At 37.1% G+C, this 23,916-nt stretch overlaps 1 protein-coding gene across 2 annotated transcripts in view; it reads right to left on the reverse strand.

The window, feature by feature from the left end:
- Positions 1–23,916, reverse strand: part of LOC126297932 (uncharacterized) — a 160,718-nt gene that overhangs the window by 131,032 nt on the left and 5,770 nt on the right. The window contains exon 2 of one of the 2 annotated variants that reach the window (XM_049989253.1): positions 23,583–23,639. The exons of the other annotated variant lie outside the window; for it this stretch is intronic. The gene's annotated coding sequence lies outside the window, so the exon portion shown is untranslated. The remainder of the gene's footprint in view (positions 1–23,582; positions 23,640–23,916) is intronic. 2 annotated transcript variants of the gene reach the window in all.

Here is a 23,916-nt window from a genome sequence, read left to right on the forward strand (position 1 = left end):
CACCTGACGGTGTGTGGCGGAGGGTACCCTGAGTACCTCTATTGGTTCTCCCTTCTATTCCAGTCTCGTATTGTACGTGGAAAGAAGGATTGTCGGTATGCTTCTGTGTGGGCTCTAATCTCTCTGATTTTATCCTCATGGTCTCTTCGCAAGACATACGTAGGAGGGAGCAATATACTGCTTGACTCTTCTGTGAAGGTATGTTCTCGAAACTTTAACAAAAGCCCGTACCGAGCTACTGAGCGTCTCTCCTGCAGAGTCTTCCACTGGAGTTTATCTATCATCTCCGTAACGCTTTCGCAATTACTAAATGATCCTGTAACGAAGCGCGCTGCTCTCCGTTGGATCTTCTCTATCTCTTCTATCAACCCTACCTGGTGCGGATCCCACACTGCTGAGCAGTATTCAAGCATTGGGCGAACAAGCGTACTGTAACGTACTTCCTTTGTTGTCGGATTGCATTTCCTTAGGATTCTTCCAATGAATCTCAGTCTGGCATCTGCTTTACCGACGATCAACTTTATATGATCATTCCATTTTAAATCACTCCTAATGCGTACTCCCAGATAGTTTATGGAATTAACTGCTTCCAGTTGCTGACCTGCTATTTTGTAGCTAAATGAAAGTTGCTGCTTGTGGAGATGTCCCCAGTCACCGAGAGCACTTACCCTGCAGGTGTTCACGTCACTAACTGAGTGCATTACTTGCAACGGTGTGAAGTGAAAACAGGATTACCACAAGTTTCCCCAAGTGAAATTCCCTGATATTTCCCTGATTTCCAGACAAGTTTTATCATTTTGTCCTTAGAAACTTTCAGATCTCAATGGTAAATTAAGACATAAGTTGACAATCTGTCTTTGCAGTTATGTTACAAGAAACAATAAAGCAAACAAGGAAAAAAAAGCTTGCAAGCAGATGGCATTTCCTGATGTGAGCAAAAATCATAAGTGCTAACATCAACATATTTTGTAATGAACAATTTTTGGATGGAAAAAGCAAGCCACATGGTATGTGTGTTTCATTAAGACCACTGATTTTATTTTATTTCAATAAAACGGAACACATTTGGTGACAAAAATAAGCATTTCCTTGGAGTCGCAAGACAGATTTAAAATACCTTCACTGATTTCAGAAATAACCGCAGAAAAAAGTAGGCTTCTTGAAAGATGTGTATAAGGTGGAACAAAATTGCATAAACCAACACTATAGGTGACTGCAAAGAAAATATTGGTTCTACTATGTTCATTTTTGTCAGATATTGCCCACTGTGTTAACCTGTTATTTTACAGGTATTGTGTGATTTTTCTTCCAAGATATATATGAGTATGTAGTGTACAAACTGCCAGCAACTGACAAGTTTCTTCTTCTTATCTTCCATACTTTCTAACATATAAACTACTTCTGAAGAGCCAAAATGTACTGGAACAAATAAAATGTCTATAAAACATCACACTGTACAAATGTACTTGCAGTGAGACAGCCACAATTCCTGAAATCCATCGCCCATGGCCTGCTAAGAAGCAGTGCACTCACAGGTCCATGGATACACCATGAAAATCCAATGCATTACACCACACCCAAACAACAGACCCGGCCCACAGGCAGATTGATGTGACTAGATTTGACGGGCAGGGCCTGAACATTACTGGGAATCAAATAGCATGCCCATCCATTATAGATACCTGCAGAAATGGCCTGTGGTTTTGGTCTGTCACGGAAATCCTCTCGTGTGGCCAGTTATTCACGAGCCACAGACAACATGTTGCTGAAATGAAACCACGGTGCTCAATCCATGCAACAGATAACTTCTTCAAATACTCTGAGAATCAGTAATAATGACGATAGGTAGCAACTCACTGTAAAGATGATTGCTGAGCCAAAGACAGGCACACAGAAAAGACAATCACACTCTCCCAACTAAATTTTCAGCAATAGCTTTTGTCAGAAAACGAGAGCACACACACATTCAAACAATAACTCAGACACAACTCATGCACACATGACTGCCGTCTCCGGGTGCTGCGCCTACAGTCTCTGAGAATCAGATCCAAAGAAATCATTCTCCATGCCTCCCTGCTTCTCGTCAGCAGCTGCTAGGCTAGCGGCAAGAAGTGGTGGCAGCACTAACTGCAAGCTGAAGGGATTGGTAGGAAGGGAAGAAGCAGTAGTAATGGAGGAGTACGGAAGCGGCAAGCGTACTCAGCTACACCCAGTCAGTGACGATGCGTGATACCTCAGTAAACAAACCATTTCATTTACTGAGATACAAACGAGATTTTTCCAGCGTTTTTTTTATTTTTCCCCCCCCCCCCCAGACTGCCCCGATGTGTTTGAAATTTCCTGATTTCTAGAACCAGTGGCAACCCTGGAAGATGATGCTCTTTGCAAATATGATAGCAGTGCCACAAATTACTGACAAAAATGTGGTTATTGGCTAAGAGGCAGAAAAGGAGGTATGGAACGCACCACTGAATGCATATCATCCACACTACAGATACTTTCATCACTTCGGTTAGCAGCTCAAAAACTGGATGGGCTTTTCGGACTGTTACAAATGTCACAAAAAAAACTTTCGAAATTTCAAGTATTACTGAATCCGAAATTGTTAAAAATATGAAGTTTCAGACTAAACTTGTTAATACAATTTCTGAGAGACACATTTTGATACTACTATCTACTTCTACTTCATGTACTACATCTGCCATGTATATATTTTCACACTGATATTGTATCAAATAAAAATGATAATTTAATTAAGCACTTGTACAATATTTTTTAAATATCATACCAATATGACTTAATATGAAGTGGTTAGGATGATATACATGCCTCCAATTTCATAGAGATCTGCATACAAAAGCAAGTGAAATACCTGCCTGTTTAATATTATCAATCACAGTTATCACTTTCGAAATTGTCTCCGAAGGTCAGAAGAGACACTAATGTCTGCATATGCTGTCAAAGAAATTGCATTATGAAGAAACGTCCATTCAATAATGGCTCCTTAACGCATTCCTCGCAGATCAGGTTTCAGGACAACCAGAGAGTGTCACTGCTCGAGACACAGACCATGTCAATATTCTTGCCTGGTGCAGATCGGTGCTGCATAGATTCGGATAATCAAACTGCATACTTTTATTTGACAATTCATCAATAAAAACTACAAATGTTTATAAAAACACTAATTTACCTTATTATTACACAGGCAAGTACAACAGGAATGTGCATAGTACAGGCCTCATAAACAAAAAAACTGTAATACATATGTATTTTGAATTTACAATACATATGTATTGAATTAACACTTAAAAATAACCTTAATAATTAATGCTTAAAAAAATCCGTAATTTTGGTCTGTATATAAGCCTACCCACTTATGAACAGCCAGGTCACACATTTCTTCAGGATAGATATCTGATACTGGTTGCTTTCAGTTTAAGCTTTAATCACAAGGCAGTAGCTAAACACACAAACGCTTCACAAGCTGCCGGAACATTTTCATCTTTACTTTCTGGACTACTAATTAATGAGATGCTATGGCAAGGGATGCTGGTGACTAGGTTTACAATTTCGTGATCCAGCACAATTTGGTGACCCGGATCTACATTGTTGACATGCATTCATTCTTTAATGTCTTATTAGAATATTGAGCATTTTGTACATATCATTACGTTTATAATTTTCAATTAGATTTGATAATTTTCTGCCATACCCAAAATTTTATTCCAGCCTTTTTCAAATTCTATTCCTTTACAGTAATCCGTATTGCTCTGACCATGTATGACATCTTTCAAGTCAATATTTTTATGATTTTTAACAGACTTTCTTCTTCCTTCTCTTCTCTTTCTAACAATAGCTTATGTAACAATTCTTTTCTGTAATACAGTTTGAAACTCTCAATAATTTCTTGATCAATGGGCTCTAATATGGAGTTTACATTAGGTGGAAGAAACATCGCCTTTATGAACTCTTTCTTTTCATTTAATATATCACACAACACATGAGTTGGTGTATTGTCAAGGAGCAGAACTGTTTTCTCCCTCTTGTCATTCACTAATTGGTTAGCTTTTACAGAGGATACAAAAACTCTGATAAATCATTTGGTGAAAACAGTACTCTTCATGCAGTGAACCTTTAGTGAGGTCTTAACAGTAGGTATTGCAGACATACTACCATGTTTGAAACAACACTGTTTATTACTTTGACCAACAACAAGCATAGGCAATTGGTGATTACCAGTAGCTGAAGCAGCAATATGATCCTCACTTATTAAGAACAGGTGCTACTAATTTATGATGTGAAGCAAAAGTTTTTCTTGGCAAATTTTTCCAATTGCGCACAATTTTATCAGTATTGTAAACGTTTTCATGAGCATAATTTTCTTCTCTATACGACAGTTATGGGGAACCAAGATTACTGGAAATATACAACTACCATGAAGATGCATAACATGAACATTTAGCTTGTGGTGAGGTAAGTGAATTAGTTCACTTAATATGAATGCCGGATAGCATAGAGCAGCAGATAGAGAAGAGGGAAGGGGAGGGAAAGGGGGGAGGGAGGGATTGGGGGTGGGCGGAGTCGTCCTCTCTTCTGAGGGGTGTGAAGCACCTGACACATATGCAGCTACAGATTGTGTTACAACACATTCAAAAAAAACTTAATAATTAATATATTGCCATTCATAACTTAAACTGTTCAGATGCATATGAAAGTACTAGATACTGTGTTTGGAAATGTTATTTAATAGTTTCTGTAAAAATCGAAGCCTTCAGTAATTTTTTTGAGGCACGAGATATTAAAGCTACAAACCTGAAACTTTGATAGCAGAGGTATGTTACCTAAAATCATCACTCTGAAGTTTCCAGTGCACTATATTTATTAATTTTCAAATTTCTCCTGAAAATGTAAAATCTGACCAAGAATAAGCAACAATGTGACACTGGACACACCCTCCCCCTCCCCCTCCCCCTTAAATATTGGTTGTGGAGACAGATTTATCTGCACTGTAAGCACAGTCCAGGTTAGGTTAAGAGATGATAATCTGGTTGCAAGTTGGCAAAGCTGACACATGTGAGTGGCAAGTAAAGGCTGTGGTAACAGATCGACTTGTTGGGTACCCTAGTGCTTATGTTCACATAGTCTTTCAATGTACTTTGCAATATTTAACACACCTCCAGAGAGTATTTTAATGCACTTTAGATACATATATCACACATAAACTGTGTAAAATGAGAGGGTGGGTCCACTATGTAACTTTTATCAAAAGCACTGTACACTATTTACTCCCCTGGGGTAAGATGGCAAGCAGAAATTTCAGCACCATATCCTAATTTTTTAAAGCGGCAAGTTGAGAAAAGAATACCTATGAGTAGTTTTATTAAAAAAACTTGTAGATGTTGTAATTATTTAACAGGAGACTCCAAATTGGGTCAGTGTATTTTACAAACCATTCTCTATCACAGAAAAAATTGCTATTAAAATAGAATCCCTATTGGGAAGAATATTTGAGATTTGTTGTGGAGTTTGCTTTTGATTGGGCTGTTAGAGGTGGTTCCAGTGGATAGTCGAGTGCTGTCCGCACTGAATGATAAAAACTACACCATTACAGACAGAGAAATCAGTCCTCAGCAGTCAGTCACTGTGAACACTTTGTGATGGAAGTAACGAGTGCATAACCATAACCATTGTTATGGGTGGTGAACGCAAGATTCTGATGGCTGTATATGGAAAAGACTTACGCATTTGCAAGTGTGACTGTGCTAGTAGTCCACAAATATGAAGTTTTGTGTGTTATTTATGAAAATATAGGAAAACTATACAGTATTACTGTCACATTCTTTTTGGTATTCCTCAGTTTTTGTTTGCTGTCTGTATAAAAAAAATCTATGGTGGGTGGAGCATGAGACTTACCGCTTTACGGACGAGCAAAGCTACCTCTGACTAAACTGGCTGATGTTTAGTATGACAGGAACTATTATTGACAGAACTTAAGAAGGATTTTCGAATCTAAATGATGGCAAATGTTGAGGGAAAATTAACAACCTTATGGGCTTTACTGTTTAGTGTGTTTCATCAAACATAACTGATCATAAATGGACATTTCAATGGAACTGAGTCATGCTATCAAAACTGGTGCCAGAGACAGGAATTCTTGTAACATTATTCAGAATATCTTGTCTAAAAATTAGTTTGAGGAGATACTTAGAGAACTAACTCGTGAAGATAATGTCTTAGACTTCCTAGCAACAGACAGACTTGAACTTCTCGAATCATTAACATAGTGGAGACTATCAGAGATCAGCCTTACGCTGTGATAGCATCTATGATTATGGATATTACAAGGAATGTTAAGAAATGTAGGAAAACATTTTTGCTTAGCAAGAGTGACAAGATACAAGTTGCAGAGTAGCTGAGTAGTCAGCATCAAACATTCAGTGCTGAGGATGAAGGTGTGGAGCAAAAACCAAAATATTCAAAAGCATCCTTCAATATGCCTTAGACAAGTATGTTACAAGCAAGGTCTTAAGGGAGGGAGAAAGACGCACAGGGGTTTAATAGATGTGTCAGAAAACTCTTATGTAAACAAAGAAAACTTAGAGAAACAATTAAAATCGCTCAAAAGAGGAAAGGCCGCTGGTCCTGATGGGATACCAGTTCGATTTTACACAGAGTACGCGAAGGAACTTGCCCCCCTTCTTGCAGCGGTGTACCGTAGGTCTCTAGAAGAGCGAAGCGTTCCAAAGGATTGGAAAAGGGCACAGGTCATCCCCGTTCTCAAGAAGGGACGTCGAACAGATGTGCAGAACTATAGACCTATATCTCTAACGTCGATCAGTTGTAGAATTTTGGAACACGTATTATGTTCGAGTATAATGTCTTTTCTGGAGACTAGAAATCTACTCTGTAGGAATCAGCATGGGTTTCGAAAAAGACGATCGTGTGAAACCCAGCTCGCGCTATTCGTCCACGAGACTCAGAGGGCCTTAGACACGGGTTCACAGGTAGATGCCGTGTTTCTTGACTTCCGCAAGGCGTTTGACACAGTTCCCCATAGTCGTTTAATGAACAAAGTAAGAGCATACGGACTATCAGATCAATTGTGTGATTGGATTGAGGAGTTCCTAGATAACAGAACGCAGCACGTCATTCTCAATGGAGAGAAGTCTTCCGAAGTAAGAGTGATTTCAGGTGTGCCGCAGGGGAGTGTCATAGGACCGTTGCTATTCACAATATACATAAATGACCTGGTGGATGACATCGGAAGTTCACTGAGGCTTTTTGCAGATGATGCTGTGGTGTATCGAGAGGTTGCAACAATGGAAAATTGTACTGAAATGCAGGAGGATCTGCAGCGAATTGACGCATGGTGCACGGAATGGCAATTGAATCTTAATGTAGCGAAGTGTAATGTGATGCGAATACATAGAAAGATAGGTCCTTTATCATTTAGCTACAAAATAGCAGGTCAGCAACTGGAAGCAGTTAATTCCATAAATTATCTGGGAGTACGCATTAGGAGTGATTTAAAATGGAATGATCATATAAAGTTGATCGTCGATAAAGCAGATGCCAGACTGAGATTCATTGGAAGAATCCTAAGGAAATGCAATCCGACAACAAAGGAAGTAGGTTACAGTACGCTTGTTCGCCCAATGCTTGAATACTGCTCAGCAGTGTGGGATCCGCACCAGGTGGGGTTGATAGAGGAGATAGAGAAGATCCAACGGAGAGCAGCGCGCTTCGTTACAGGATCATTTAGTAATTGCGAAAGCGTTACGGAGATGATAGATAAACTCCAGTGGAAGACTCTGCAGGAGAGACGCTCAGTAGCTCGGTACGGGCTTTTGTTGAAGTTTCGAGAACATACCTTCACCGAAGAGTCAAGCAGTATATTGCTCCCTCCTACGTATATCTCGCGAAGAGACCATGAGGATAAAATCAGAGAGATTAGAGCCCACACAGAAGCATACCGACAGTCCTTCTTTCCACGTACAATACGAGACTGGAATAGAAGGGAGAACCGATAGAGGTACTCAGGGTACCCTCCGCCACACACCGTCAGGTGGCTTGCGGAGTACGGATGTAGATGTAGATGTAGATCATGGATTCAAGAGAAATTAAAACCTAGCTGACAAACAAAAGTTGAACGAGCTGAAATTTAGCATAAGGAGATCAATGATAGAAATGTTCAATGACTTTGAAAGTAAAATTTTGTCAACCAATCTGACTAAAAACAGTTGGAGGTTTTGATTTTACATAAATTCAATAAGCATTACAAAATCATCTATTCAGTCACTCTGTGGCCATAATGGTAGGAAAACAGAAAATGACAGAGAGAAGGCTGAAATTCTGAATTCTTTCTCACAAAATTGTTTCACTATGGAACATCGTAATACAGCCTCTCCTTTCAATCATTGTACAAACATCAAAATGGCAGATATTGAGATGACCAATCGCAGAATAATAATAATAATAATAATAATAATAATAATAATAATAATAATAATAAAAAAAAAAACAATTAATTTGTAGTGGAATGGCATCACGACCATATGGGATACCTGTAACATTCCACACAGGCTACGCGTAAAAACTTGTTCCCCTCCTAGCAGCACTTTATTGAGGGTCGCTGGTGCAAAAAGAGGGTACCTAGCAACTGGAAAAAAATTTGCATTTTTAAGAAGGGTCATAGGCCAGGTGCACATAATTATAAGCCTACATTTATGACATCAATATGTTGGAGAATTGTGGAGCATGTTTTATGCTCATGTATTATGATGTTTTGGAAAATGGAAATCTCCTCTACAAAAATCAACATGGATTCTGCAAATAGAGATCTTGCAAAACTCAACATTCTCTCTTTCTACATGAGATCCACAGTGCTGCAAACACTGTTGATCAAGTTTATGTCATGTTACTTGACCTCAGGAAGGCATTTCACACTGTCCCACAATGCCATATAGTGAAACAAATATGAGTTTACCAAGTATCATACATTTGAGACTGGATTTAAGATTTCTTGCAGATAGAACTTAACACATTGCTCTTGGTGGAACAAAATTGACAGGTATAATTTTGGGAGTATCCCAAGGAAGCATGAGAGGACCATGCCATTTACAATGTATATTAATGATTTAAGAGAATGTGTTGGAAGCTGTTCACACATGATGTGGTTGTCTGTAAGAAGGTAGCAATGGCAGAAGACAGTAACAAATCACATAAGGACCTATAGCAGATTGATGAATGGCACAGGGTCTGGCAGCTGACCATGAACGTAAATAAATGTAACATAAGTCTGCATACATAGAAAAAGAAGTCCACTATTGTACAATATGCTACTGATGACATTTTCCTGGAAACAGTAAATACTGTAAAATATCTAGACGTATCTGTCCAGAGTACCCTTAAGTGGAGTGACCACAAAAAAGAAATAATAGGTAAAGTAGATGCTATATTGAGATTCACAGGAAGACTTTTAAGAAAATGTAAGTAGGTTTGTTTATTAGTAAGTAAATCTTCTGCTACCAGTTACGATTTTTCTTTATTTTACTTTTCGCACGATGCGTTTCAAGAAATAATTCCCATTTTCAAGAGCGTATTTTGTGTGTATTAAGCCATTTCTTTCGATGTCAGTGTGAGTGAGTCTGCTTCATTTTGTTAACTTTTCTGCAATATATAAAAAACGCGAATTTTTTAGTTGGGTATCAATTCTTTTTGTGAAGTTATTGGCTAAATTTAGAAGAATTTGTACTTACAGTTTTATAATGGTCCATTTGTGCAAAGTCTCACACACACTAAACATCACACATAACTACTTGTACACTTTTCACATAGAAAATATCTTACGCAAACAAAACAGTTACGAAGATCTTCTTACAGGTAGTCCACAGAGATAACATTATAGGTCTTCCACAGATTATATGTTTTTGTACAGAGGTTATTTATCTTAACAATTTGGGTCATAAATTACATATATTTATTTAAGTATATTATCGAAACATCTGAAGAAATTCACTGATTCACTTTCAAGCTTTTAATTTAATATTTGATCTTCACATTTTCTGTAATGTGAATATATCTCCAGTTCTTCAAGTAAATTCATTTTGTGTCCTTTATGTAGTCGGTAGAGTACTTTGACATTTTGCTCTATTTTTCCAAATGGGTGTCCTGCATTATGTATGTGTGTTGCTATTGCTGATGTAGTGTGTTTGTTGTGTGTGTATGCTCTAATGTGCTCTGTGTACCTGGTGTTGAAATTTCGGACTGTTTGTCCTTTGTAGAACTAGGAGCACTACTGGCATGTTACCTTGTACATTCCAGAGTCTGAATATGGATCATCATTACACTTTATATTATGTATTAGTTTTTGTTGTAGTTTATTAGAGGCAGAAAACCCAATTTTTGCCCTGTGATTTTTGAAAACGTTTGCAATCTTCTGTGATACATTGTCTATGTATGGGATACTAGATATACATTTGTTTTTCTCTTTTTCTTCTGTGGTACAGTTTGTACCTGGGTTTTTCTTCACTTTGTCTAAGATTGTGTCAACCATGGAAGCATTGTAACCATTGGCAACTGCAATCTGTTTATTTCTTGTTGCATATTTTCCTGGTTCAATGGTATTTTTGTTGCCCTATGCAGCATAGACCTGTATGCTGCCTGTTTATGGATATTTGGGTGACATGAAGTTGCAGGGATTGTGGTGTCAGTCATTGTGTTTTTCCTATAAATTTTGAATGTGCATGTGTTGTTGTGTCTTGTAATATTTAGGTCTAGAAAGTTGATACTTTCATTTTGCTCATGTTCCAATGTAAATTTCATTTTCTCATTTAGATTATTGAAATGATTTAGAATGTCTGTGATGTCTTTGGTATCCTCTTTCACTAACAGTAGTGTGTCATCTACACATCTCCTATAAAATTCTATTTTCTTTAGGCAAGGTTTTTGGCTGTCAAATAATTTTTGTTCTAAGTGATTATGTATATGTCAGCTATGGTACCGGATATACATGATCCCATTGCTAGGCCATCTGGTTGTTTATAAATGATGTCATTAAAGGTAATGTAGTTGTACCTTAGGGATAGCTGAAGGAGTTCCATAAATTCAACAATCCCTGTGTATGAAAGTTTATTGTGTTGCATAAGGTTCTTTTGTATTACTGTTGGAGCTTCTTGTATGGGTATGTTTGAATAAAGATTGGTGATGTCGAGTGATATAAACTGTGCATCTTGGGGGAGTTTTCTGGTTCTTAGTTCTTTAGCTAGAATCATGGTGCTTTTTATGGAATATGTTGTTTCATATGTATAATTTTTCATCAGTATGTTATTCAGTTTTTGTGACAGTTTGTATGCCGGGCTATTTATAGAGTTGACCACGGGACGCATCGGATTTCCATTTTTTGTGTATTTTGGGCTGTGCTCTTAGGCGTGGTGCTTTTGGATTCATACATGTAAGGCATTTCTTTTCAGTTTCTGTCAACAGGACATGTGTGTTCTTTAATTGTTTCTTAACTTTCTTTGAAACTGTTTGGTTGGGTCTTTTCCAATATGCTGAATATTATTAGTAGCAAAATATTCATTTGTTTTGTCTATGTATTCTTTTTCTTTCATCACAACTAATGTATTACTTTTGTCTGACTTTACAACTATGGACTGGCTGTTTTTCAGTTTATTATTTATAGATTTTAAAGTTTTTGTATCATTTATTGTATATTTAGATCTAAACTTATCTTTATTCATTTCTTTCTCAAGAAGCTTGCTTGCTTTGTGACCTATTGCTGTTTATGTATTTGAATTTAATTTTGCATCATCTGCTACACTTTTAGTTGGAGCTGTAACCTGTTTCAGTGTATGGTTGTTGAGGTTAGGCTTTATATTGTATTTTAGTCCTTTTTGGAGTGGATCGTTTTCTCTTTGGTTGAACTTTGTGTCTGTGTTGTTCACCATTCTGCTCTAAAATGTGTGTATGTTTTTGTCAGTTATCTCAAGGTTGGATCTCTTATATTGTTTGGATGTCAATGTCTGTAGTTTCTTGTTATGTGTGTTACAAATGGTCAAGTACCCCTTGTCGACTATGTCTTGGATGTGTCTGCAAATGCTGTCATAAACTGTGGATTCCATGTTGTTTGCTGCTGCTATCTACATGTTGAGTAGCTTTCTGTTTACTAAGTCCTTCTCCTTGTGTAACTGCCTTATTTTGGTTTTCAGCTAGAGTTTTTCTGCTTTGTGTTTTATAAGTTTTGCTATGCTGCTGCTAGAACATATTTTCACTTTTATATATTTCAGAATTATGCCTAGTTGTTGAAAGTGCTTGTTGAATCTTATGTGTGCAACTGTTTTCAGTACTTTCATTTTGAGGTTTTTGTATTTATATATAGCTTTCATTGCCTGGCTTGGCACTAACAATGTGATGTAATTCATTATAAATGGTTTTTGAAAGCCTGCGACTGTAGAAACAATAGATTTTACTTTTTGCATGACAAGTTTCAAGAAAAATTGTGACTGGTAGCAAAAGATTTACTTATTAATAAACAAACCTATTGTTTCTACAGTCGCAGGATTTCAAAAACCATTTATAATGGATCAAATCAAAATGTAAGTAGTTCACTAATGAAGTCACTTACAAGCGACTGAGATACTAGATTAAGATTTACAGGAAGAATCTGAAAAAAATGTAGTAATTCCCTGAAGAAGCGGCTTACAAAGAGATTGTTTGACTGACTCCTGAGTATTATTCATCAATCTACGACCATTATCTGGTACAAATGACAGAAGAGACAGAGAAGTTCCAAGGATGGTGCAAAGATGCTCAAACAACTCAAATGGCAGATGCATCGTGCATAACAAACATGTTTACTATTGAAATTTCGAGAGAGTACTTTCTAGCAAGAGTTAGACAACATATTGCTTCTTTCCACATAGGTCTCGCGAAATGATCACAATGAGAAAATTCCAGAAATTATAGCTAATACAGATGCTTACCAACATTCACTCTTCCTACACAACACTGGAGAGTGGAACAGGGAAGGGGGGAGGGGGAAGGAATCAGTGGCATCAGTAGTACTCTGCTACACGCCAACAGATGGGTATTGATGTACACAGTATACGTAATATGAGAAAAATTTTCTCACTGTCTCATACCATCATTTATTAAGAAATAGTGGAAACTGAGATATCAGCAAACAGAATGCAGACTTCATGTAACTTTTTCTGATAATTTTCAGGCAACCTATATGAGTACTTTACAGGCCCATGTGTAGTTGGCTAAAGGCTCGTATTTGCTGTTGAGATTAATTTTTGTTCTTGTTTTGTTCTGTGAAACGAAAATATTGAAGTAATGTCTAGTGATACAATCCAAGAAAGTGATAGGAAAAAATTATTCCATCCTTCCATAAGCCAAATAAAGTAGTCTAAATTTAGTATCAAGTAAATGAAAAAAAAATTTTAACATACGGCGCTAAAAAGTTACATCATCTGAGACAGACATTACTGGCAAAATAGGTGCTCCATCAATGACTTATGTACTGTTGATACATGACATAACTGCAGAATATGCTATGTTTCATGCTTGAGGAGTAACACTGATTCAACAACCTGTCAATAAGAGTGTCCCCCCACCCCTCTCTTAAACTAGATACAGTTTTCGCTAAATAGACCCAAAAAATGGGATGATTCTCATGGGTGCTGAACATGTCAGAAATTATAACATAAAAAACATAAAACATTTGAATATAATACTTACTAGACTAATCACTTGTCAGAAAATTGTCAAAATAGGTGAATACATTACAGTAAACTGGAACTGCTACCATTTACGAAATTAATATGCTGTGAGAATGAAACATTGTTATGCCCCATTAATAAATTTATCATAGACAAAATACCTAATTTTGACTTGTAACCAAGTACTGTCAAAACTGAAATCTAACAGACATTTTTACTTCAGCTGGTCTACCAGTACCTGTTAAGATATTCATCTAGAGCGTAGAAGGAGTTGCCCATCAAAAAGTTTTGCAAACTCTATTTAAATTGTGCTTTATCTAAAACCAAGCTTTTAATGGTTACTGGCAATTTATTGAAATTGTGTGTTCCTGAACATTGGACCTCTTTTTGGACCAAGGTAAGTAATTTTAGGTCTTTATGTAGATTGTTCTTATTCCTAGTATTGATATTGTGTGTTGAGCTATTGGAAACAGATATATATTACTTGCAACAAATTTCATTCAGAAATAAATACACTAAGAAGCAGAGGTTAGAATACAAAGTTCCTTTACCAGGTTTCTAGGTGATGTTCTTGAATTTACACCACAAATGATCCTTATTATATGCTTTTGGATGCTAAAAACTATTGTTTGGTTTGACAAGTTACCCCAGAATATGTTCCCGTATGACATAATAGAATGAAAGTAAGCAAAGTATGCAACATTTTTTAAATTATATTTGCATCTCCTACATCTGACATAATTCTCACTGAAAATACAGACTTGTTTAGGCACTTAAGCATTTTGTGGTATGCCCCTCCCATTTCAATTTATTATCGAGTTGTAGCCCCAGAAATTTAACACTGTCAACCTCTTCAATCTGCATGTCTTCACATGTTATACACATGCAGGAAGGAAATGTCTTACATATAATGGGTCTTTTCAAAGTTTAATGACAGTGATTTAGCTTTAAACCATTTTTTAATGTCAGTGAAAATTAGATTAGCGACTATTTCTAAATCTGGACTTGACTTGCTAGTTATTGCAATGTTTGTATCATCTGCAAACAAAACAACCTTAGCATCTGGCCACGTAACAGACGAGAGGTCATTAATATACTCAAGAAAAAGCAATGGGCCCATGATGGAACCCTGATGAACACCACACATAATTAATTCCCAATCAGATGAAGACTGACTGCTTACTGCACAGGTATTTCACGATGACACCCTTAGTTTCCCATTAGTTAGATAAGACTTAAACCATTTCACAACATTGTCGATGATATTATAATGCTCTAATTTACTTAAGAGAATGCTGTGGTTCACACAAAGCCTTTTGACAGGTCACAGTAAATGCCAGTAGACTCTCATTAATTATCTAATGAATTAAGTACATTCTCACAGTAAGTGTAAGTAGCTTCATCTGTGTCAGAACCCTTAAGAAACCTAAACTGTGACTTGGACAATATACTATTTGTAGTCAGATGCTTAAGGAGATGCTTGAACAAAACCTTTCCAAATATTTTTGACAAAGCTAGCAAAAGTGAAATTGATAAATAGTTTGATGGTATCTCTATCCCCTTTTTGTGAAGAGAGTTAACTTCAACATCCTTTACCCAATCTGGAAATGTTCCACTGATAAGACATTGATTACACAAATAACTTAAGATAGACCTCAACCTGCATGAGTACTCTTTGATTAACTTTGTTGATATGTTATCATACCTACTAGAATACTTAGATTTTAAGGATTTTATGATGGATGCTATTTCTTTGGGAGACATGAGTGTGATTTCCATTTTACTCAAGTTGTTTTTAAAGACTGGTCTCAGATAGTCCATTGCACTGTTCACTGAACCTGATAACCACAAGCTGTCAGTAACAGAAATGAAGTACCTGTTTAAGAGGTTTGTAACACTACATGCACTTGTTACCAAAGTCTTATTTATTTTTAGAGCTATTTGTTCCTCTTCCTTTTTGGCACTGTTCGCTGAACCTGATAACCACAAGCTGTCAGTAACAGAAATGAAGTACCTGTTTAAGAGGTTTGTAACACTACATGCACTTGTTACCAAAGTCTTATTTATTTTTAGAGCTATTTGTTCCTCTTCCTTTTTTGGCGCTAACTGTCTCTGTCTTCACTATACCCCCTGCTGTTTTCACTTTGTTGTCCAATGTACATATCTTTTTCTCATAATAAAGCTGCTTCAATTTCTGGACCACTTGCTTCAATATTTTGCAGTATACTTTGTAATGCTTTATAATACTAACATAAGAGCTATTCCTAGATAGCAGATACAGTCTCCTTTTCGTAACACATGATATCTTTATTCCTTGTGTAATCCATGATTTATTATTATTATTATTATTATTATTATTTACTTTTGTTTCATTTGAGTTACCTTTGAAAACAATTTTCAAAAATGAAAACTTTATTAATAAATGCTTTGTATTTTCCATTTGAGTCAGAAGTACTGTAAACATCTATCCAGTTCATGTCTTTTAGCAACTTCCTGAATTTTTCAATTTTTGACTGAATTATTACCCCCCTGTACTCAGATTTAAGAGATTTTTTATCCTGACAAGTTTCCACATTTAACACAAGATGCTGCATGCCATGATCAGATAGTCCATTTGCTATTGGCTCTGTGTTATGACTTTTTCCCTAGATTTGTCTACAAAGATATTATCGATTGCAGTCTCAGAGCATTTACATATCCTGATTGAAGAGTTCACAGGAGGAACATTTCAACGGTGCCAGTTGGGTCTATCAATAGATCGGGTTTCACTATGCATGGCCTGCACCTCAATAGGTATGGAAAGGGGAGGCTGGCAAAGCTTATAGGTGACAGGGTAGTGGGTGGTGGTGGTGGGTTCACTGATGGAAAAATTCATTTAGTAGTTGGTTTTAGAGCTGCACCTTTTTTCGACTGAAGTCAGCTGATAGGTATACCTGCTTAAAGGAAGTCCCTCTAACTAAAGGCTCACCTTCAGAGGACATCATGTTTCCAAGTAGAGAATCAATTAGCATATTTCACCAGAATATAAGAGGTAATACAAATAAAGTTAGTGAACTGCTGAAATTATTGGTATATCAGAACACCACTTAAATAATCTGACAATTCAGAGGCTTCCTTTACCATGATACAAATTAGCTGGCTGTTTTTCATGGAGTTTCTTGTGGGGTGGGGGAGTGGCTATGTACGTAAAAAACAGAATCCCAATTGAGTCAATAGACGTATCAAGGCACTGCACTGAACAGATGTTTGAATGTTGTGCAGGGTCAGTTGAACTAAGTGAAACTAAACTTCTAATTGTTGTTGTTTGTAGGTCCCCTAACTCTGACTCAAGCTAGAGAGGGTTCTGGATTCACTTTGTAGAACGTACCAGAAATTAGTCACATGTGGTGACTTCAATACAAATTTTGTATATGATGGTGAAAGAAAAAGGATGCTGGTAGATCTCCTAAATTTATATGATCTGATGTAGATTGTGTTTTTTCCAACTAGGGTCCACGGGAACAGTAGCACAGCCATAGACAATATTTTTATTCATTCTTCATTACTAATGGTTCAAATGGGTTCTGAGCACTATGTGACTTAACTTCTGAGGTCATCAGTCACCTAGACCTTAGAACTAATTAAACCTAACTAACCTAAGGACATCAAACACATCCATGCCCGAGGCAGGATTGGAACCTGCGACTGTAGCGGTCGCTCGGCTCCAGACTGCAGTGCCTAGAACCACACGGCCAGCTCTTCATTACTAGATGGGCATTCTGTTAGTAAAAGGATGACTGGCCTTTCAGACCATGTTGCACAAATTTTAACACTAAAAGACTATTGTACTCAAACAAGTGTCACATATAATTACAAACTATGTAGGAAACTTAATCCAACAACAATAGAGAATTTTTTAAACTTTGTCAAGGAACAAGAGTGGCAGGATGTTTATAGTGCCGATAACATAGACGATAAATATAATGCTTTCCTTAACACATTTCTCATGTTCTTTGAGAGTCGCTTTCCATTAGAACATGGGGTACTAGCAGTAATAGGCAGCCCGGGTGGCTGACTAGTGGGATAAGGATATCATATAGAACAAAGTGGGAATTGAATCAAAATGTTAGAAGTAGTCACAATCAAAAAATTAAAACCATATGGCTGGTTGGGAAGGAAGTGTCTGGTTAGCAGCACAAGGTCGACGATATAAAGTCAGTTCATAGTAAAAATATGTCTGTTACTTATAAATCAGATATATGTACAGTATTTTATATGCTTTTTCTGAGCATTGCTGTTGAATAAAATTAAAATTTAGTTTCTACAGGGAATCATGTAACTCTCTTGGGAAATGCTTTTCAAAGACTGATGTCTGAAATACCCCGCTGTGATACAGACAAAAGGGAGATTGAGTCCATAAGTAAATCACTGAAGACTAAGGACTCTCATGGACATGAAGGAGTGCCTAGAAGAATATTAAAAGTGCTGTGCTGCATATGTTAGCCCTGTACTTAGTCATACTTGTAATTTTTCCATTAACAATTGTCAGTTTCCTGGACGATTAAAGTACTCAGTAATAAATATGCTATGTAAAAAGGGAGAAAAGGACAATGTAGAAAATTTTAGACCTATTTTTATGCCATCAGTGTATGCTAAAGTTATTGAAAAGGCTGTGTCTGTAAGGATAATTGATAATTTTGTATCACACGATTTGCTGTCAAATTGTACAGTTCTGCTTAAAAAAGTCGTTCAACAACTTAAAATGCTATATTCTCTTTTCTCTGTGAGGTTCGGTATGGGTTAAACAAAAGGTTTACAACATTAGGCACATTTTTTGATTTAACTAAGGCATTTGATTGTGTTGATCACAAAATATTGCTCCAGAAGTTGGACCATTATGGAATACGGGGAGTAGCTCACAACTGGTTCACCTCTTAATGTAGCAACAAACAGCAAAAGGTCATTATTCACAATTATGAGAATGGCTGTGATGTGGGGTCTGAGTGGGGTACAGTCAAGTGGGGGGTGCCCAAGGGATCAGTGTTGGGGCCGACTGTTCCTTATTTATATAAATGATATGCGCTCTAGTATTAAAGGTAACTCTAAAATATTTCTGTTTGCAGATGACACTAGCTTGGTAGTAAAGGATGTTGTGTGCAACACTGGCCCGGTTTCAAATAGTGCAGTTCATGACCAAAGTTCATGGCTTGTAGAAAATAAACTAACACTAAATCACAGTAAGACTCAGTTTTTACAGTTTCAAACACACAATTCAACAAAACCTGACATTTTAATTTCACAGAAAGGGCATACGATTAGTGAAACTGAACAGTTCAGATTTATAGGTGTTCAGATAGATAGTAAACTGTTGTGGAAAGCACACATTCAGGATCTTATTAAAAGACTTAATGCTGCCATTTTTAGCATTCGAATGGTATCTGAACTGAGTGATTGACACAAAAATTTGTCTACTTGGCTTATTTTCATTCACTTACATCATATGGTATTATACTTTGCAGTAACTCTTCCATTTCTAAAACGATATTTTTGGCACAGAAACGGGAGATTTGGGCAATAAGTGGTGGAAGTTCATGAACCTCTTGTCGACCCCTGTTCATGAGTCTTGGAATTTGGAAAATGGCCTGTCCCCCCCCCCCCCCCGTCAACCCCCCCCCCCCTCTCTCTCTCTCTCTCTCTCTCTGCTTGTGTCTGTGTATGTGCGGATGGATATGTGTGTGTGTGTGTGCGAGTGTACACCTGTCCTTTTTTTCCCCTAAGGGAAGTCTTTCCGCTCCCGGGATTGGAATGACTCCTTACCCTCTCCCTTAAAACCCACACCCTTTCATTTTTCCCTCTCCTTCCTTCCTTCCTGACGAAGCAACTGCCAGTTGCGAAAGCTCGTAATTTTGTGTGTGTGTTTGTGTGTTTTGTTCATGTGCCTGTCTGCCGGCGCTATATATATATATATATATATATATATATATATATATATATATATATACACCCAAAATAAGCAGCTTTCATTCAGCTAATACTTGGCAGAAATCAAACCTGCATTTGTGTTGGACTTCCTTAACTCTTGTGCAGAAAGGTGTGCAGTATACTGCTGCATCAATGTTCAATAAGCTACCACTCTAATTCAAAAATCTTAGCAGTAAACCACACGCTTTCAAATTTAAACTGAAGACTTTCCTTCTATTCTGTTGAGGAGTTCCTTGAAAAACAAAGCTGATTCTTGTTTTATTGTTGATTGCTTTTACTTAAACTTATGGCTTGACTTTTTTGGGTTCATAAACATTTTATTTTTATCTGTTATTACTTTTTATGTTGTAATTCCAAGTACTGACATGTTCCATGAACTTGGAGATTTGCTCCTCAATTTGGTCCTATGGAACTTGACATGTAAATAAATAAAATAAAAATAAATTGAGTGGTAATGATTCCAATAATTGTTCACAGGCACAGTTTTTCAATAAATCCACATTAAAATCACCAGCAATTACTATTTCCTTGGATTTTACTGTGAGACGGGACAACAGAGCTTCCAGACTTTTATGAAGAGGTTAAAATTTCCTGAAGGTGATCTGTATATACCTACTATTATAAAAGGCTCATTATGAAATATTACTACTGTTGTCCAAGCTTGTAAGTGCTGCTCTGAGCAAAATTTATTAATATCAATATTCTTGAAATAAAGACAGTTTCTAACAAGTGTGGCACCGCCTCCTTCCTCCATATTTCCTCTACTGAAGTAAGAAGTTAACGTGAATCACATAGCATTTAACATCTCACTCTCTCTCTCCCCCCCCCCCCCCCTCCCCCATTCAACTGAGGTGAGAGGATAAAGACAGTTAGGCCTCACTCACGAGATGGAAGCAGAACTACTGTTTTGTAGCCCTGTTCCCAGAGCTAATTGCAGTCCTCCGGTTTGGAGCTGAGTAGAAGGCTTAAACCTGAGGCTCAGATGATTCTGTGATGATGATCCTCCCACCCTCCATGCAGAACATGATCACACGGACATCTGTTGACAGACTGTATCATTATATCGTGAATTAGACACAGGACAGGTAAATAGTGGTTTGTTGCTTTAATTTTGGACACCAGTGTAATTCTGTTTCTGTATAGTAGATGGAAGATTGTTTACATAGACCTATCTGAGGAACAGTAGTGGGCCTAAGACTGAAACTTGGGAAACAACATACATAATTTTTTCCCCAGTCAGAATTATATCCCTAGATTATATTGCTTGAATTACTAAGTACAACTTTCCGCATTATTTTGGTTAGATACGACATTATCCAGTGGACCTAAACGGAATTTCCCAGCTTTCTAGAAATACAGCATAATGAATAATCCAGTGGTTGGCTATACCATCAATCCCATAAAATGTCAATTTAGCTAGTAGAATACTGCGATTCACACAGTCCAATGCATTTGATAGGTTGCAGAAAATACTAACTGGTGCTATTTTATTATTTAGTATTTGTAAGATCTGGTAAATAAAAGCGTAACTGGCATTCTCACTAGAGCAACTCTTCTGAAGCCCAAACTGTGATTTGCTAAGATACTATTGTTGCTAAGGTGAGATACTTTTCTAAAATACATCATCATCCCAAAAATTTTGGACAATGATGTCAGCAGTGAAACAGGTCACCAGTTATTGAGATCTCTCTCTTATCACCTTTCTTAAAGGGGGTGCGGGGGTTAATAACTGTATATTTCAGTCGCTCTGGAAAAATGTGATTTGTTACATATTTCAGGTAAGACTGGGCTTATTACATGACAACATATATTTTGTACTCAATTGGAAACACCATCAAAACAAAATGTGCGCTCCCCGCCCTCCTTTTAAGAAAATGCTTAAATTTCTTAAATTCAGAAGAAGAAGTTGGTGATGGAAATGGAAATGTTCGTATGGTGTCTGTGGCCAGGATTTCCCAGTTGGGAAGTTTGGCTGCTAAGTGCAAGTCTTATTGAGGGCGAGGCCACATTAGGTGACTTGCATGTCGAAAATGGGGATGAAATGATGATGAGGAAAACACAACATGCAGTCCCTGAGGGGAGAAAATCTCCCACCCCAGCCAGGAATCGAAACAGAGCCTCCATGCGTGGCATTCTAACATGCTTACCGTTCAGCTATTGGGGCGGACAAGTTGGTGATATATTTATATGATTAGATTTTATGAAAGTTACATTTACAACATTCTGCTGTCGTTTTGCTCTTGAACTATTTGTCCCTATGCTTTCTGCTACATTTAAGAAATGATTATTAGATACATTTGATATCTGGGACTCTTCATTTATAACCCATCCACTCAGTTCAATAGTGATGTCTTGCTCTGTAGCTGGTTGGCCTGTCTCTTATTTCACTAACCACGCAGCCTTAAGTCTGCTGTCAGAAGTACTGATTTCTGACATGAAGTACATGTTCCTTAATTTTTTTTAATAACCTTTCTTAGTAATTCTGAGTACTTTTTGTAGTGTCCAACTATTGCAGGAGTCTGCATCGTTCTTGCCAAAGATGCATTTCCCTCTTCCTTTCACAAGAGACTTTAATCCTTCTAGTGAGCCATGTTTTTTTTTTTTTTTTATTACATGGCTGTTTGGCGTCCTTCCTGGTTAGCTTATGCAGAAAGCTATTTTCAAATAATGATATGAATTTATCATGGAATAGATTAAATTTTATATTAGCATTTGGTTCACCATGAATTACATCCCATGTCACCTGTAAACCATTCTTAAAAACATTCGTACTGGAGTTATTAATTATTCGAACAGATTTCCACTGAGGAGTATCCATATTGTAAGGCACTATGTTATTTACCCTAACTCACTGTGCATCATGATCAAAGAGAGAATTTGTTACTGGGTAAACAGTTACTTTCTAACTCTGAGCTTCATCAAAGAAAACGTAATTAATTAGGGTCCTACCGTCTTTATCCACCAGCGTTGGAAAGTTAATTACTAAGACCCAATTGTAGGATCCAAATAAGGTTTCCAGATAATTTTTATTACCAGGACAGGAAGTAAGGAAGGGGAATTGTGTGAATATGTTCTAAGTGCAATATCTAGCTATTATCTTGAGCAGTTAATCAACTAGTGATGGTAATATTTTAGACCTACTTAACAGACACAAACTTTTTGACTCAGTGTACAGCAGGGAATCAAAGATCATAAGGCCACTGCAACATCACTGAATACGGCTGTAAAAAGGAATATAAAGGAAGGTTAGAAGATATTTCTACTTGCACAGGAAACAGATTTCACATTACCTCAATGGTCAGCATGAAAATTTCATCTCCAGCACTAACAATGTTAAGCATCAATCGACCAAATTCAAAATCACTATACAATAAGATTTAGACTGGTATGTTCTCAGCAAAGTTGTGAGGGATGGGAAAGACCCACCATGGTTTGACAACCATGTTTGAAAGCTGCTACCAAAGCAAAGAGAACTACACTGAAAATTTAAATGTAGTCACAGCCTCAGACACACAAAAACCAAACAGTGCCAAAATTGGCATAATGATGGCCACGTGTGATGCGGTCAATGAATTCGAAAGCAAAATTTTATCAACCAATTTTGTCTAATGTTAAATCAGAATACAGATCAAAGCCATCTATCCAGACACACTGTGACCATAATGGGATTGAAATGGTGGATAAAACAGACCAGGTCATAATGTCTTTTTCAAAAACTGTTTCACAGAGGAGGACTGCACTGTAGTTCCTCCTTTAAATTGTCACACGAATGGCAAAATGACAGATATTGAAATAAGTGACCAAGAGATAGCAACTGAAATCGCTAAACAGAGGATAGGTCACTAGACCTGGCGGGACACCAATTCAATTCTATGTAGTGTATGCTAAAGAACTCACCCCTCTTCTAGCAGCCATGTACTGCAGGTATCTGGACGAGTGAAGCATTCCTAATGACTGTAAAAAAAAGCATAGGTCATTCCTGTTTTCAAACAGGGTTGTCAGACATGCACAAAACTGTATGCCTATGTCTTTGATGTTGGTCTGTCATAGAATTTTTGAACAAATTTCACACTTGTGTAGTATAACAATTCTGGATACCAAAAATCTTCTCTGTAGGAATCAAGAATGGGTCCAAAAACAACGATGGTGAGACACCCAGCCCACTCTATTTATTCATGACATCCAGAAAGTAGTAGATACAGGCACTCAGGTACATGATGTGTTCCTCGAC

Source organism: Schistocerca gregaria, chromosome X, assembly GCF_023897955.1.
Source record: "Schistocerca gregaria isolate iqSchGreg1 chromosome X, iqSchGreg1.2, whole genome shotgun sequence".
NCBI lineage: Eukaryota > Metazoa > Arthropoda > Insecta > Orthoptera > Acrididae > Schistocerca > Schistocerca gregaria.